The sequence below is a fragment of the Heterodontus francisci genome, chromosome 27, assembly GCF_036365525.1.
Source record: "Heterodontus francisci isolate sHetFra1 chromosome 27, sHetFra1.hap1, whole genome shotgun sequence".
Classification (NCBI taxonomy): domain Eukaryota; kingdom Metazoa; phylum Chordata; class Chondrichthyes; order Heterodontiformes; family Heterodontidae; genus Heterodontus; species Heterodontus francisci.
The window spans coordinates 34094330-34112524 of NC_090397.1; positions in this window are offsets into that span (position 1 = coordinate 34094330).

Here is an 18195-nt window from a genome sequence, read left to right on the forward strand (position 1 = left end):
CCATCTGGATAAATCAAGACAATCTAAAGGTATATATCTAACATTGCTACCTCCATCTCTTGTCTTTAACTGCTTACTTCCTTGCTATGACATTTCTTTGATCCTAGCATCTCGGGAACACAGCAGGAGTCATTTCCTCCAGTCACTATATGTAAAAGAAAGATATAGGAGGATTCTTTCTGCTCTGTTTCTAGTGGAATCATAAATGCATTCACAAGTCTGCCATTTCTTTGCCCATTCACTTAACTATTCCATATCCTTTAGAATACTATCATTCTCTCGTATTTATTTTGTATTCTATCTTGGTATCATCAGCAATCTTTCTACTACAAATACAGAAAAACTAGTGCTTTCCCCAGCATGTACATCCTGCTGAGCATTATTCAGTTCCAGTCCAAGAACAGAATGGTGCTGCCTTTTAGACCAGCTTGTGATAGAGTAGGCATGTTCTTTCTTAACAATATTACAAATAACCTTTCCCACACCATTTATTTCTGCTAGCTTTGAACAGTATTATGTGGATTATAGTGGAACTCCCTTTATCAGTGTGGCAATTTCCTCTCAGCACTGGGGATAGTTTTGACATTGGGTGATGGTATAAAATAGGAGATATCGGATCAGCTGCCAATGGAAATGAAAATTGGAAGATGTACAATGGGTACATCTCTCATATTACATTATTGGCCAAAATCAAATTTATCCCCACTATGTGTAGCTACATTGTGTAAAAGCAATGTAGGAGAATATCTTTTGTTACATTTCTAGTGAAATCGTAAATTAATTCAAAAGTCTTCCATTCCATTTTGTTATATTCCCGAAAACCAGGTGGTGAAGGACAGAACTAGAACCAATCTTTACACACATTTATAAGCATTTATTTACCAAGATGCACATTACAAGCATGCACCTCCTCACCCAACAACCACAATTTCGCGTGTTCCTATTTATAGGAACAAAAATGGATCCCCACTTAATAGCCATCATCTGCACACAATTAATAATTAATATACAGATATATAATTAACAGATTTGTCCCACAATTTTCATGGGACATAGCCTTGTGTGGGACATTGGCATCATTGCACAACCCACTTACATGTCTTATTTGGGTTGATACAACTTGAACTCACAGGCCTGTTACATGCACAAGAAGTGCAATGATACAAAAATATGAACAAAATCTGAAGAGTTATTCAAAACTGACTTTGTCTTTTAACAATTGACCTTTCTTTTAAAAAGTGAACAATGCTCCAAAATGGCCACTGAAGGGAAAGGGGCTTGGCCTCTGTATATTCCAACTGTCTGACAGGGACAAAGGAAAATCTTCAAATCTGAGAGGTGTCAATTGCACCCATCCTACATCCATGCTAAAATATTCCAGAATTGAATGGGTTCTGAAATAAAGAAGGTGAGAAGTAGCCATGTCCTGGGCCATTGTGTGATCACCATGGGGGAGAGACCAAAGCATCTCCTACCCAGAGGTGATATATAACACAGGTTTACCTTAAAAAGCAGCCTAGAGAGAACAGGAGAGAGAGAGATACCTCAGAAAGCAGCATCGAAGAAGCTTGTTTCCAGCAAACCAGAAGGAACATGCCCTGCTATAGAATTCTGCATCTACACTATAAAGCAGTGAACTATAAATGATCACTGTCTTCAACTGAACTTTCAACCAAGAGAGAAATCTATAAATGCCTCAGGCCTGCAACCAATGAGAACTTGACTTCCAAGAGAATTACTGTGACAACCCCACCCCACTTACCCCCTTTTTCCTCTCTATCGGTCTCTTGTGTGTATATGTGTGTAGCATGAGCAAATGCATGAGTGGATAAGGTTGGGACAATTTTAGGATAAGGCAGATTGAGCGATAAACAATTGATTTTCTGTTTTGAACCTACAAGAAAACCTATTGCTGTTTGTTTATTTGACAAATAAAACACAAAGGAGTTAAACCCTATTAACAAAACACACTTGCTGCAGTCAGGTGGGAGTTCAACAGTGGGAACCTCCCAAAACTCACCATGAGGCTGTGACAGGCCAAAAAGTGTTATATTATTTGTATTATACTTGTCTTTATTGCCACAGTTATGGTATTGTCGGATCATGTAATGATGTGTAAGACTACAATTTGGGGATGCTTGATTATCTGCAATTTCTGTTATGTTCGACTGTATAACTCAATAGATCTTAGCTGGGACAAAACCACCAATAGCATTACAACTGAGACAATGCTGAGGAAAGAGCAAAGGGGATGTTAAACTCATAAGCAAAATATTTCATTTCTTAAAGTTACTTTCCAGTGTTTAGTGTTAACCTTTCTCTTTCAGATACTTGTAAGTGTTCTCAAAATAGTAAAAAAAAATTGTTAGTTATTATTTCTTCACTTATTGAAGCTGGATTTTTCTGTTTATTGCCTATCCGAGGAGATTATATGGAGGTGTCTAGTCCCAATGCTCTAGTCATCTAGAGTGTGGGGAAGGCATGGACCAGCTGGTCTTTTCCTGCTTGTCAATTTTGTATGTTGGCATTGAACTATAAACTGGTCGAAGGAGCAATGCCAATGGATATACAGGTTACGGGTTGCATGCCAAAAATTAATATTGCATATGCTAGCTAACAGAGCTTTGCCAGGAATTCACAAGTCAGTTTTCCTTGGTTATAAACTAATCATCTAATTTAGAGAATCCCAAAAAACAGTACAATATAAATCTATACAGATCCTTATGATTTGCTGAGGAGTGCACATTTGAAACATCTTTAAAGTAATGGCTTGGAACTGACGTGCATTTTTGACAGCAAACTATTTGTGTTCACTGTCATTACCCCTCTGAAACTGACCACAACTTCCAGATTTCAAGATTTAGCACAAGTGCAGATTAATGTGGAAATTCTAAGGTTACGGCCTGTCGCTCACTGCCACGTGCTTCACCATGGACACCCTCACCACTTCGACCTCGAACTAACAATCAATGAAATCAGTTGATTTGGTGAGAACTTCCTGTCATGCTAGGCCGCCACCTGCCAAGAATCAGGCACATTAATTTTGTCATGAACATTGATTTTAAACTGTTACTGGAGTGAAGAAAGGACTTGTTAAACAGATCAGCAGTGCTGGAAAAGACATTTGCATATTAACAGAGGTGCTTGGAAGGACAAAGAACCATTCCCTGACACATTCAACCGACAGTGGACATTGATCACCGGGTATTGTGTGTAAGAGGAGCATTCCAGAGACTGCTACTAAGGTGACACGATCCAAGACGTGGTCAGACCAGTTAGTCACACGACTAATCTGCTTGGCAACCTGTTTTTTTCTGAACTGTACAAACAGTTTGAATTCAGAAAGTCTGTTTGCTCCTGAACTGAGACGATCTCTCCTATCTGCTCCCATCTTTTTCTCACAAGCTTCTGAATCCACTGAAGACACATGAGCCCCAAGAGAGAAAAGTCTACAGTGAACAAGATTTAAGAAGAATATTGGGCCCCAATGAAAAGCAAGATCTACCTACAATCAAGGACTCTACAGTGAGCTTGAAGAACTGTAACAAAAACTCTTCAGATATTGCCTCAAACTTTTCCACTTTATTCTTCTTCTGCTGTTTTCTGTCTCTATTTGCATGACTAACAATCAATGATATTAGTTGATTTGGCGAGAACTTCCGTTTTCACTCTAACATCACTGTTAGAAACCCCATAAAATGTTACCGCATGTTCAATCAGGTGTAATTGGGTTTTTAGCAGTGATCTGAGTAATTACTATTGCTGACCAACCAATCTGGCCCTGAAGTGCAATGTTGTTAAGAATAACTACAAGATTTTTTTTAAACAACATTTTTTAAATAATATATTTTTAAAAATATTTTCGTGATATTTCAATTTCCACCTTCACCCCATGTGTATATCCCAATATTTGCTTTATGTAAGATGTTTTAAAAAATATTTGATTGTAATGCTTTTCATTTCCTGGTTGGCTGTGAGAATTCTTTAATGTGATTGGCTGCTTGGACAGCTTGTTGACATCACTATAGCTCCATATTGAGAATTCCCATTAAAGAAGGCTGCAATCAGTTGCACGGTGACAGAGGCAAAGTTCTTGCCACAGAGCTCGCTAGATCTCTCAGCGAGTTTTTCCGAGGTCAGTGGCAAGCACTCTTGCTTCACTGCTGATCGTAAAATCCATTGCAATTTCACTGCTATCTTGGACATTATTGCTCACACCATCACCGTGAAATAGCAACTTAGTAATTCCAAGATTTTAAAATATTGCAACATCTCTCCATCCCAATAAGATAATAATACAGCTTTAAAAATTACGCTCATAACAATGCAAAACTATAAGGTTTGGCTGCAATACTCAAATGAATTTCCTCTTTATGAAAAAGATGCCTGACAAAACTTTATTTAGGGAGTTCGTACAAATTCCTCCCAATTTCATTGTTCTTTTTAAAAAAAATTTTTATTGAGAGGCACTGATGGTTATTGTCATTTCTAATTACAGACAAGCACCCTGTTCTCCGTCAGAGTGATGTCACTGTTTTAAAATACTATATTTGTGGCTTGCCTGATCCCACATTGAAAGAGCAAATCTCAGATTATGTGAGCAACTGATCCAAAAATTGAATCTGAATTACTGCGGTGTTTGCATAGTATCTTATGTCTTAAGCAGTAGAGACTTAGTGTTAAATTGTAATCCAGTATTTGCACATGCAGCTGGAAACCAGCTAGGATTCAAATGACGTCATTTACATGAATTGGTTCTAGTTTTTTTTCAAAGCTGGGTTAAAGCTATCAATATTATGAGTTATTCATTTATACTTTACAGTGAGAGTGGAAGAAGCAAATTGGTGCCATTAACATGTGGATTTTCTTAAATTCTGGACTCCTGCAAGTTCAGTGCTTATTTCCAGAGTATTTATCATCAATGTAGGTGCAACTGGAAACTGAATGGAGAGCAATTTCCCAAAGCCAGTGAGCAGTAGACCCTTAACCGCAAAAGAGTGGCATCTCTTATACTTTCTGTCAGTCTCGGTTTAGACTTTGGCCCCAAAGGAGAGGTGAGAAAGCAGTGTTCAAACAATATGATCTCTCATTTCTTGTTATGCTCTTTTTTTTTTTCAATCTCGTTAAGTGCTAATGTCACCTATGTTAAGGTTCATACAGGTAGTCACAGTTCCTGAAACTGCCATGGTGGACTTTAGGAAGCTTACGTTGTACTTCAGTTTTTACCCTGGTTTTATTAAACCTATTAAACAGTATTTATTTGTAGTGTGAGGTATAATTGTTAATGATTTCAAATTATTACCAATCACAATACCATGTCTCCGAATATACATATGGTAAAATGTTTTGCAATACCAAGTTAAGTAAGGCTATTCTATAGCATATTGAAAGTTAAGCTAATGAAAGAATTATTGGTTTTTGAAAGACATAAACCACGTGTTTTTCATTCATGTTTTAGTAAATGCTTCATTTCCAACTTATTTTGACAATATGGCACATAATACTGCATAGGGCTGAATTTTACTGGCCCCTTGATGCGGGTCGCGGTGCAGGAGCTACGGGGAGAGGCCCGCCTCAACCTGTGATGTCGAGAAGGGCCCGCCGCATGTTACCAGTGGTGGGGGGACGTTGGTGCGGCCCCCTCGTGGCGGGCCCTTCATCTCCATATGCAGATAGCCACTACATATATGCAAAGTAACTTACATGCCATCCCATGCTGATTTTATGGCCTCCGTTCGGCCTTCGCGTGCATTTGGAACTCCACACGGGAGTTCCGAGGCGAGAACCTGCTGGGGAGGGGGGAGTAATAAAAATTTCAGGGCAGGAGCGGTGGGGAAGAGGGGAAAACAGATTTAATTGGTTACATGTATGGTGGGAAGGGGCTGGAGGCCAAATGTTAGAAGGTTGGTGGGGGGATGTTCAGGTATTCGAGAAATCAATTGATGGTCATGTCATGCAATGAAATAACCTTTGGGAGGGTTGGGGAAGAGCCTCCATTACTCACCTTTCCATTTAGTAACAGTCACTTATATTTTGCCTTAAAACATTAAAATGAAATGTAAGAGCTTAAAGCCCTTTAAAAATGGCAGCAGCACCTGCGCGGTGGCGCCGGATGCCGTTGCCGGGGACGTGGAGGCTGCCCCTGCATGTCAACAGGAGCGGGTGTCTGCCGCCATTATTGAAATGAGCCTCCGCACGAAATGCTCCTCGGCGACCGCTAAATGCCGGCACCCTACTGAGTTTAAATGCTGCCGCCGTGGGGCGCAGTGCTCGGATAAAATCCAGCCCCTAGAGTTAAAAATGAAATCTACCTAGTACTAAGTTTTCAGTTAACATCTATGAATTTCCTGCTTTAATTCAAAAATAGCAGCAGCCAATGATCAATTGAAATTGTTAGAGTAGAGCACTTTGAATGTTATTGTTGAAATTACAGCTGTGTTGGTACCCATTTTATTATTTTAACACAAGGCTCCCTGATTGTTACCATTGGTTGCCTGGCTACTCTATTTTTTTAACATTACAAAAAATATGAGGTGCATTAGACCATCTTTCTCACTTTCAGTCTAGTTTGCTTACAAATTCATAACTTCAGGACTGCAGATTGGTGATAAAATAATCTTCAATGATATACAGAGCAAACCAAGGCTGCATGTCAAATACATCAGGGAGGTCCTGACATCCATGCTGCTCCTGCCTGTTTTGCGTGTACCTATAATCGTTACATCATGTGTAAACTGTTGGCAGCACATCGACTGCCAACAGATTTTAATGTCAAGCCTTAATCACCTACCGCAGGACACAGGATTCAGACTGTTATGAGAGATTGAAATAGACTGCAGAATGTGGCATTGCTGAAAATGGAAATTCTTCAATTAATACAGGTGAGAGATTGAAAAACAGATGGTCTGATGCTATGATGATTTAAAGTATGACTTATCATTTGCAGAACCATATAAATTACTTTACAATCAACTGGGAAGCAGACTTTTAGCTAGTTCAAGTTATCTGAATTAATGAGAGCTCATTATTATTACAAGCCATTTGCGATGATTCGCTCTTACCTTGAAACGTCTTGGTCATTGCCATCTTTCTCTATCCTTTTTAATAGATGATTTTTTTCAGAATGCCTTCTATTGTGTTCTGTTCAAAAGTGAAATGCCATGAAGAACAGCACAATCTGTAACGTTACAATACTATTCTTCATGGCTCTTTATTGCTGTAATATAGGAAGAACTGCATTTTGTGAGCCCATTTTTACAGCCTGTTGAACTTGAAGTGCTGAACATTTCAACTCGTTGGTTTGGGTGAAAGATGATTCTTGAGTTCAGCAAATTTTCTTCAATAATGGATCTTGCATCCCAGCCCAATCCTTCATGTCAGCCCAGTTCACCCAAAGCAATCATAACATTGCCAAAGCAGCTATTTAGATGAGAAGTTTCTCAAATTAAATTAAAATGTTCATACTAAACTAAAACTTCCAACTGCAATCTTCATGTCCTGGAACAAGAACTATTTCTGAATTAATGGTGTCTAAAATACAATTGAATAAAGATAAATATAAATTGGTATCACTACAAGTATTTCTCTTGTTTAATTTAGGCTCCCCTTACGAGGAGGCAGGAAGATGAACTGTTGTGGTTGTTCAGTATAAAGAACAACAGTATTGCCAAGTTATTTACCAAACATACTGTTTGATTGCAGTGCTTGTTCAGCTTTTGCTAAATGTGAATCCACTGAAATGAAACCAAATTAAATGTATTCTGTTCATGTATTAGCATCTTTCAATCTGGGTATAATAAAGTTTTACTTTAGTTTCTAAGTGACTGCTCTTCCGTCATATATGCTTTTGCCAAATTAATTTCGATTGCCATGGAATTCTGGTTGCTTCCCCTTTCCAACATATCCATTGCTACAATGATCTGGAGAGGATATTTGTCCATTGGATCTTTACTTCCATGGTGCTGCAATGACTATTTGCCGAGGAATATGTTTCTGAGGTAATCTAGCTATGCATCTGTCTGTGGCATCTGTTTCCTTGGCAGGTTAGGTGGGCATCTGCCAATGACATCTGTTTTCTGGCATCCCAAGGATGCTCTTCTCAATAACCTTGTGCACTTGTAAAGATTTTTCCAGACTATAAAATATGATTTTCAGGTGATCCAAAACATGATCAGGTTGTTCGTCTCTACCTTGTTGAGGTAAGATTAAACTTTACTGTCATTGAGAACAGAATTTTTGTGCCATCATAATCTAATCCATAATTAGAATAAAAATTATTTTAAATTAATTGAGAAATATATAAATTAACAAACAGTTGTGCTTATGCATTTATCAATGAAATAGATCTCTTTTATAGTGATTCACTTTATAATTATAATTCATAGAGTGTGTTTTTCTGGTGGTTCTTTACTTCTCCTATGGAAAATCCTAATATATAACATTCCAAACCCTATATCTTATTCTGGACTTTTGCGCCTCCCCCTCCATGCAACACCATTTACCTCCCCTCCCCCTCACAACTTTGCCACACAATTGACAGATGTGCCTTCAGCCACCCAAGCCTCATGCTTATGGATTTCATCCTTAAACTCCTTTGTCTCTCCATCTGGGAGCACAGAGTGCAGATGATAACGAACGATGCTAACTTGGGAATTTGGTGCAGGTGGATTATATCTGGTATGTTTTTCTCAAGCTATCATTTAGATTAGCAGTCAGACTCTGACTTAAAACGGCAAGCTGGTTAAAAAGTCTTGTTTAACAGAAACCGCCTGGGGAAACAGTGTAGGGGTAAGTGAACTAGTGATCCAGAGGCCCAGGCTAATGCACTGGGGATATGGCTTCAAATCCCACCATGGCAGCTGGTGGAATTTAAATTCAATTGATTAATACATTCAATTAATTAATAAAATCTGAAATTGAAAGCTAATCTTAACAATAGTGCCATGAAACAATCATCGATTGTTGGGAAGGAAATCTGCTGTCCTTACCTGGTCTGGCCGACGTGACTGCAGACCCACAGCAATGTGGTTGACTCTTAACTGCCCTCTGAAATAGCCCAGCAAGCCACTTAGTTGTCAAGGGCCAATTAGAGATGGGCATCAAGTGCTGGCCTTGCTAGCATCCCCATATTCCATGAAAGAATTTTAAAAAGTGGCAGTTATCTGTCAATCAATCGAAAATAGTTACCTGAATAGGTGTTAATTACTGTAATAGCATGCTGATTTAGCAGCTGCAACTTGGATGTGAGTCACCGGCCCTCTGTATAAGCAGACAGGTTTTGCAACCGCACAGCTTGGAGACAAGAAATGAGTGCTAACTTGGTGTAGGTGGGAATTCAGTGCTGAGGGGAAGGAGATGCTTACTTTTTATACCTTTTTTTTCTGCCTCCGGTAGCTGGTGAGTATTCAAATAAGGCATTAATTAGGTGAGCAGGTAGGTGATTGGTTGGTGAGTTTAAGATCTTATCCCTCTAAACGGGGGTAGTAATTTAAGCTGGTATTGGGGAGATATAAATATTATGATAAATTTATAGAATAACTAACTAGTTAAATTACTTAATATAACTACAGATAACGGTTGAGTGATATTTCTAAGCTTGAAACATAACTAGTTAAATAAAACTCAATAAAGATGGCAGGGCAAGTGATGTATTGCAGGGATAGCATGTGGGAGCTGGTGGACACCAGTGTGATCCACTGCAACCACATCTGCAGTAAGTGCTTGCAGTTTCGAAGAAATTTGGCTTAGAGTTGATGAGCTGGAGTCCGAACTTCAGACACTGCAATGCATCGGGGACAGTATTAGTTAGGGGGATAGATACTGTTCTCTGCGGCCAAGAGTGCGAGTCCCAAAGGCTGTGTTGGCTGCCTGGTTAAGGCCATCTCCTTGGGGCTGGAGAGGAACTTGGAGTGGGAGGGGAAGTATTCAGTTGTAGTGGTACATGTGGGTAATAAAGACATAGGCTGGACTAAAAAATACATTCTGCGGAGGAAGTATGAGCAGCGAGGGGCTAAATTAAAAAGCAGAATCACAAAGGTAATAATCTCTAGATTACTATCTGAGCCACAATTAAATTGGCATAGGGTAAATAAGATCAGAGAGTTGAACACATGGCTCAAAAATTGGTATGGGAGAAGTAGGTCTTGATTTTTGGGGCACTAGCACCAGTACTGGCGAAAGAGAGAGCTGTACTATTGGGACAGTCTTCACCTGAACTGCACAGAGACCAGTGTCCTGGCGAGTCATCTAACTAGGGCTGTAGAGAGGGCTTTAAACTAAATAGTGGAGGGAGGATTCATGTGAGAGGAGATTTGGAAAGAGAAAGGACAAGGCAGTAGTGCAAGAGTAGCGATATGGGTAATGGTAACCAGAGAGTGGCAGGAAGGGACAGAGTGTACAAATGTAAGAGTGCACCAATAAATATGGTCAGAGTAGGGAAAAATGACTTTAAACTGTTCTGACCAGGTGAGGAAGGGGTCTTGGGCTCCCGGGAGGCCTTCCTGACCTGCTCCCTCCTCCACCGCCACTTTACGTAGGGCAGCGGGGGTGAAAAATGGCCCACCTACCCCAGGCCAATTAAGGCCCTTCAGTGGCCACTTAAGGGCCTTCGCCCGCCTCCACTCAGATTTTACGTGTGGTTGGACGAGCGGCCGAAGACAGAGAGAAGCTGGCTGACAAACACGGGCGGCTCTGGAGCGTCCCGGGGGTGCCGTCATGATTGGCCACCCTGTGCCCGATTGAGAGCTGCCCCCGATACCCCAACCACCCCCAAGACCCAACACGCCCCGCTTCCCTCCAATCGGCCACCTTTGCCTCACCTGGATCCGACCGATTATTCCCGGCAAGGCAACCAAAAGTTACCTGCCTTCCCGGCTCCCCGACATCATCTTTTTTGAGCTGGGCTGTAGTCCCAGCAGTGGCCACTGCTCCCGGTGGTGCTGCTGGGATTAAGAGCTGCCAGCCCACTGATTGGCCGGTGGCTCTATTAGGCGGGACTCTCTACCTCAAGCGGTGGAAGACCTGCCTCACACCAATTGAAGCCTGGCGGCCCGCAAAATACAGGTCAGATCCCCAGCAAGGCGGAAGCAGGTTCCCACCAACTTTTCAGTCAGTGGCCAGCTCCTGTCCGCCTGTCGTAAAATTCCAGCCAGTGTCTTTAGTTGGAGTTAAATTCTTGAACATCTCGCTGGGCCACGTGCACAATTTTGGCTTGCTTCTCTGGTTCCAGAAGGCAGGAGAGGGTCTTTATCCATGTCCACTGGTTGTTGACTGTAAGGATCTGTAGTCTGGAGGCTTAGTAGCTGACACCAAAGCTTCCCTGAGACTTTGCTGTACAGAGAGAGAGAGGTCCTTTCTTGGAGTTCAGTTACTGTCTTTCTAAGGCACAATTCACAAACTGAGTTACACAGGCAGTCATGTCATGTGACCACCTCTTTGTTTGAAACAGCACCTTCTGGAATGATCTTTACAATTCAAGGTTGTTCAGACATACTTGGTGGGGGTGGGGGAGGGGGGTGGGGTGGCTGCTTCAAAGCCAATGGGTGTTAATGGCTTTTGTTGATCAACATTGACAAAACCACTCTAGGTAATTTAGTCAGAGAGCACCCCTATTGTTTTGGCTAGACTAGGTCTCCAGTTGGCCTTTGGATTTTCATGTGTAACTTTATGTGTGGCCATCTTTGGCTGCTTTGTTCTGCTTTTTAAAAGTTATTTGTAATAATGTCCAGTAAAAGTCTCAGGCAAAGTTCCATATGATGAAATTAATATTTCCATTTGGCATGTGGGGTTTCCATCATAAAACTAACGAAGGGGGAGGAAGGTTTGGGTGAAGGAAGATTTAGAAATCCAAAGATAAAAGTTGAGGCAATAGAAAAGTATTTTGATGTGGATAAAGACAATCTGAGTGGCACAGGAAGGGACAGAGAGGTTAATGGTAATCGTGCATCAGAGAGTAAGGTCCATTCAGGGAATAACAGTTTAAAAAAAAAAAGATTGAATTCACTTTATCTGAATGCACAGAGCATCCACAATAAGATAGATGATCTCCTGGCACAAATAGAGGTAAATGATTTAGATCTGATTGTCATTACAGAGACATGGTTACAAGGTTACCAAAGTGGAGAAATAAATATTCCAGGGTACACAACATTTTGAAAAGACAGGCAGAATGGAAAAGGAGGATGGGTGGCCCTAATAATAAAGGATGGCATAAGGACATTAGTGAGGAAGGAGCTTGGCTCAGAAAGAAGAATCTGTATGGATGGAGATTAGGAATAGGAAGTGACAGAAAATAACTGAAAAGTTTATAGGCTCCCCAACAGTAGTTATACCATTGGAATGAGCATTAAACAATAAATTATTTGTGCTTGTAACAAAGGCAAAGTAATAATTGTGGGGGACTTTATAATCTTCATATCGACTGGACCAATTAAATTGGCAAAGATGGTCTGGAAGGTGAGTTTGTAGAATGCTTTTGTGACAGTTTCCTGGAGCAATATATTGTGGAACCAACTAGGGATGAAGCTATTTTAAATCGAGTATTGTTTAATGAGGCAGGGTTAATTAGTAATGTCATAGTAAAAGATCCACTGGAAAATAGTGATCATAATACAATTGACCTCCACATTAAGTTTGAAATGACATACTCCAATCACAAAGAAGAATCTTAAAATATAACAAATCCAATTCTGTAGTTATGAAGGGAGAGCTGGCTAAAGTTGATTGTAGAAATAGACTAAAAAGTATGGCAGTAAATAAACAGTGGTAAACATTTAAAGAAACAATTCAAAATGTTCAACAAAAATACTATCCATTGAAAAACAAAAACTCAGCAAGAAAGATCCATCCATGGCTTACAAGGGAGGTTCAGGATAGTATTAGATTAAAAGAAGAGACTTATAATGTTGCAAGAGAATAGCAGTAAATCTGAGGATTGATAGTGTTTTAGAAACCAGCAAAGGGCCACCAAAAGTTGATAAAAAGGTAAAAAATAGAATGAGAGTAAACTAGCCAGGAGTATAAAAACAGGTTGTAAGCACTTTTACAAGTATATGAAAAGGACAAGAGTAGCTATAGTAAACGTTGGACCCTTAGAAGCAGAGACAGGAGAAATTAACATGGGAAATAAAGAAATGGCAGAGACATTGAACAAGTATTATGTGTCTATTTTCACAGTAGAAGACACAAGTTACATACCAGAAATAAAGGTTAACCTAGGGGCTAATAAGAGTAAGTAAATTAAGGTAATTAATATCAGCAGAGAAACAGTACTGGAGAAATGCAAGGACTAAAATCTGATAAATCCCCAGGCTCTGATGACCTACATCTTCGGGTTCTAAAAGAAATGGCTGTAGAGATAGTGGATGTCCTGGCTATGATTTTCCAAAATTCCCTAGATACTGGAATGGTCGCAGCTGATTGGACGTTGGCAAATGTAACCCGCTATTCAAGAAGGGAGAGGGAGAGAAAACATGGAACTATAGGCCAGTTAGCCCGACTTCAGTCGTCGGGAAAGTGCTGGAATCTATTATTAAGGAAGTCTTAACAATGCACTTACAAAAGCATAGTATGATTAGAACAATTCAATATGGTTTTACGAAAGGGAAATTATGTTTGACAAATTTATTCGTGTTTTTGAGGATGTAACAAGTAGGGTAGATAAAGGGGAGCCAGTAGATATAGTATACTTGGATTTCCAAAAGGCATATAATAAGGTGCCACACAAAAACTTGTACACAAGTTAAGGGGTCATGGAGTTAGGGGTGATAGATTAGCATGGATAGAGGATTGGTTAATGGACATGCTACGAATGACCGCTCCTGTCAAAGCCCGCAATCAAAATATCCGATTCTGATTGTGGTGGGAAAAACGCACTGTTAATTCAATCCTGTCCCTCCACAGAGGGATCGTCTAATATATCATTTTAATCTCTCCAATTTAAAGAAAGACCCAGTCAAATTGTACCATCTATTAACTTTCAAATGAGGCGAACCAGGTGTCTTTAAATCAACAAATTAACTATTTAATTAGAAAAACTGAATTCTTAAACACTACTAAGACATAAACAACATTTAAAATAGAAAAAGTTCAAGTCCTTGCAGATTTATGCTCCTGCCAGATATGGAACAGTCCAAGGTTGCTTTAAGTCCTCACAGCCATCCGATGGGGAAAAAACGTTCTTCAACAGTAGAACAGTCTGTAGTCTAATCCAGAAGTCGAAATTGTTGTTTTCCTTCTCCAGTGATGAATTTCTACAATTAACAATTTGCAAACACTTTTTAATGAATCAATTTGGCTTTAGAATTTTTTAGGGATAGAAGATTCACAGTTTAACTTCCCTTCCTTCGGTTTAAATTATCAGTGATCTCTGTTTTGGCTTGACTTTTTAGAATTTTGAGAGAGGATAAAAAATCAACAGACTAAATTCTCTTCCTTCAGTTTAAATAGTCTGAGAACCCTCCTTTTGGGTGCTAACACACAGCTGTCTGTCTGTGTCCTCCTGAGTTAGAACTGTCTGTTTTCACTATAAGCCAGTTCAAAATTAAATTGTAACAAAGTATCTCTCAATGCTCAGTCCGAGTGGCTGTGTCCAAGGCAACCAGGATGCATCCTTTGAAGCTGGTTGGTTCCCTCTCTGTATGGTTGTGTCCAATGGCAACCAAAATGCAGTTTCTCTAACTCCTGAGGCTTGCTTGTTCTTAAAGCAGTACTGATCCTTTGCTGTCTTAAGGACACACCACATATTTCCCGGAGAGAAAAACAAAGACAGGATCATGACACACAAGAAGCAGACAGTCGGGATAAATGGGGCATTTTTAAGTTGGCAGGCTGTGTCTAGTGAAGAGCTGCAAGGATCAAGCCTTGTCTATTTACAATCTTTATTAATGACTTAGACAGAGAAACAAAGAGAATTTATTTAGGTTTGCTGACGATGCAAAGCTAGGTGGAAATGCAAGCTGTGAGGAGGACACAAAGAGGTTGCAAAGAGATAGACACTTTGAGTGGGCAACAAGGTGGCAGATGGAGTATAATGTTGAAAGAGTATCAAAGCAGAATATTTTTTAAAAAGGTGTGAAGTTTGTAACTGATGAAATGATGATCACAGAGACTTGGGTGTACTTGTACAAGGGACAGAAAAAGTGAGCATGCAGGAACAGCAAGCAATTAGGAAAGCAAATGGCATGTTGGCCTTTATTGCAAGGGGATTGCAGTACAAGAATTAAGAAGTCTTGCTACAATTGTATGGGGCATGGGTGAGACCACACCTGAAATTCTGTGTGCAATTTTGGCCTCCATATTTAAGGAAGGATATACTTGCATTGGAGGCAGTACAGCGAAGGTTCACTAGATTGGTTCTTGGTATGAGAGGGTTGTCCTCGATGAGAAGCTGACTAAATTGGGGTTTACATTCTCTGGAGTTTGGAAGAATGAGAGGTGCTCTCATTGAAACGTTCAAGATTATGAAGGGGCTTGACAGAGTAGATACTGTGACATTGTTTCCCCTGGTTGGGGAATCTAGAACAAGGCATCACAGTTTCAGGATAAGGGCTGATCATTCAGGACTGAGATGAGGAGAAATTTCTTCACTCAAAGGGTTGTGAATCTTTGGAATTCTCTACCTCCGAGGGTTGTGGTTGCATCATTATTGAACATATTTAAGGCTGGGATAGACAGATTTTTGGTCTTTCAGGGAATCAAGGCTATATAGGATGTGGCAGGAAAGTGGAGTTGAAGCCCAAGATCAGCCTTGATCATATTGAATGGTGGAGCAGGCTTGACAGGCTGTATGGTCTAATCCTACTCCTATTTCTTATAGGAACATAAGAACAGGCTAGGCCAATCTGCCCATCAAGCCTGCCCTGCCATTCAATACAATCATGGCTGATCTTCCACTTCAATGCCTTTTTCCCACACTATCCTTATATCCCTTTATGTCATTTGTATTCAGAAATCTGTCAATCTCGGCTTTAAACATAGTAAATGACTGAGCTTCCACAGCCCTCTGAGCTAGAGAATTCTAAAATTCACAACCCTCTGAGTAAAGAAATTTCTCCTCATCACTGTCCTAAGTGGTTTCCTCTTATTTTGTAATTGTGTCCTCTGGTTTCTGTTCTTACCCTAGTCCAAAAGTAGTCACAGGATATTCAACCAGGGGAAACATCTTAGCTGCATCCACCCTTTAAATATTTTGTAGGTTTCAATGAGATCACCCCTCGTTATTCAAAACTCTAGAGAATACAGGTCTAGTTTCCCCAATCTCTCTTCATAGGACAGTCCTGCCATCCCAGAACAGGTCTGATGAACCTTCGTTGCACTCCCTCTATGGCAATAATATCCTTCTTAAGGTAATGGGACCAAAACTGAACACAGTATTCAAGGTGCGGTCTAACCATAGCAAGACATCATGACTCCTGTACTCAAATCCTCTTGCAATAAAGGCTAACATACCATTAGCCTTCTTAATTGCTTGCGCAACCTGCATGTTAGCTTTCCGTGACTTATTGACAAGGACTAGGTCCCTTTGTACATCTACACTTTCTAATCTCTTACCATTTAAGAAATACTCTGCACATTTGTTCCTCCTACCAAAGTGGATAACCTCACATTTTCCATGTTCTATTCCATCTGCCACATTCTTGCCCACTCACTAAGTCTGTCCAAATCCCCTTGAAACCGCTTTGCATCTTCCTCACAACACACATTCCCACCTAGTTTTGTGTCATCCGCGAACGTGGAAATACTACATTTTGTCCCCACATCCAAATCATTGATATATATTGTGAACAGCTGGGGCCCAAGCACTGATCCCTGCATTACCCCACTAGTTACAACCTGTCAATGCGAGAATGACTCATTTATTCCTACTGTCTGCTTTCTGCCTGTTAACCAATCCTTGATCCATTATGTTCTTTGTTGCTCCTTATGTAGCAATAAGGAACCAAACAATCATGATTGGTCATAAACTGTAAATTCTTCATTAGTAGAGTTATACATTTACAACAGAGCTCTGTATTACACATGTGACTAGGTTCTTGCTCAACTCCAATGACTGATCTGACGGTTCTGTGGTCGAAAACGAGACTCCCGAATGGTATGTTGCCTCCCAAGTGCACGGGTCAGGGATGTCTCAGATTGGCTGCAGAACATTCTGAAGGGGGAGGGTGAACAGCCAGTTGTCATTGTGCACATAGGCACCAATGATATAGGTAAAAAACGGGATGAGGTCCTACAAGCAGAATTTAGGGAGTTAGGAGCCAAGTTTAAAAAGTAGGACCTCAGAGGTAGTAATCTCAGGATTGCTACCAGTGCCACGTGATAGAGTAGAAATGAAGGAATAGTCAGGATGAATGCGTGGCTTGAGAGATGGTGCAGGAGGGAGGGGTTCAGATTTTTGGGACATTGGGACCGGTTCTGGGGGAGGTGGGACTATTACAAATTGGACGGTCTACACCTGGGCCGGACTGGAACCAATGTCCTTGGGGGGTGCTTTTGCTAACGCTGTTGGGGAGGGTTTAAACTAATGTGGCAGGGGGATGGGAACCAAATGAGGAGGTCAGTGGACAGTAAGGAGGTAGTAACTAAAGCCTGTAAGGAACTAGATAATTAAGTCAGTGTGACCAAGGGGAAGAGTAGGCAGGGAGCAGATGATGAACGCAATGGGACTGGTGGTCTGAGGTGCATTTGTTTTAATGCAAGAAGTGTAGCAGGTAAGGCAGATGAACTTAGGGCTTGGATTAGTACCTGGGAGTATGATGTTATTGCTATTACTGAGACTTGGTTGAGGGAAGGGCACGATTGGCAACAAAATATCCCAGGATATCGATGCTTCAGGCGGGATAGAGAGGGAGGTAAAAGGGGTGGAGGAGTTGCATTACTGGTCAAAGAGGATATCACAGCTGTGCTGAAGGAGGGCACTATGGAGGACTTGAGCAGTGAGGCAATATGGGCAGAACTCAAATAGGAAGGGTGCGGTAACAATGTTGGGGCTGTACTACAGGCCTGCCAACAGCGAGCGTGAGATAGAGGTACAAATATGTAAACAGATTATGGAAAGATGTAGGAGCAACAGGGTGGTGGTGATAGGAGATTTTAATTTTCCCAACATTGACTGGGATTCACTTAGTGTTAGAGGTCTAGATGGAGCAGAATTTGTAAGGAGCATCCAGGAGGGTTTTCTAGAGCAGTATGTAAATAGTC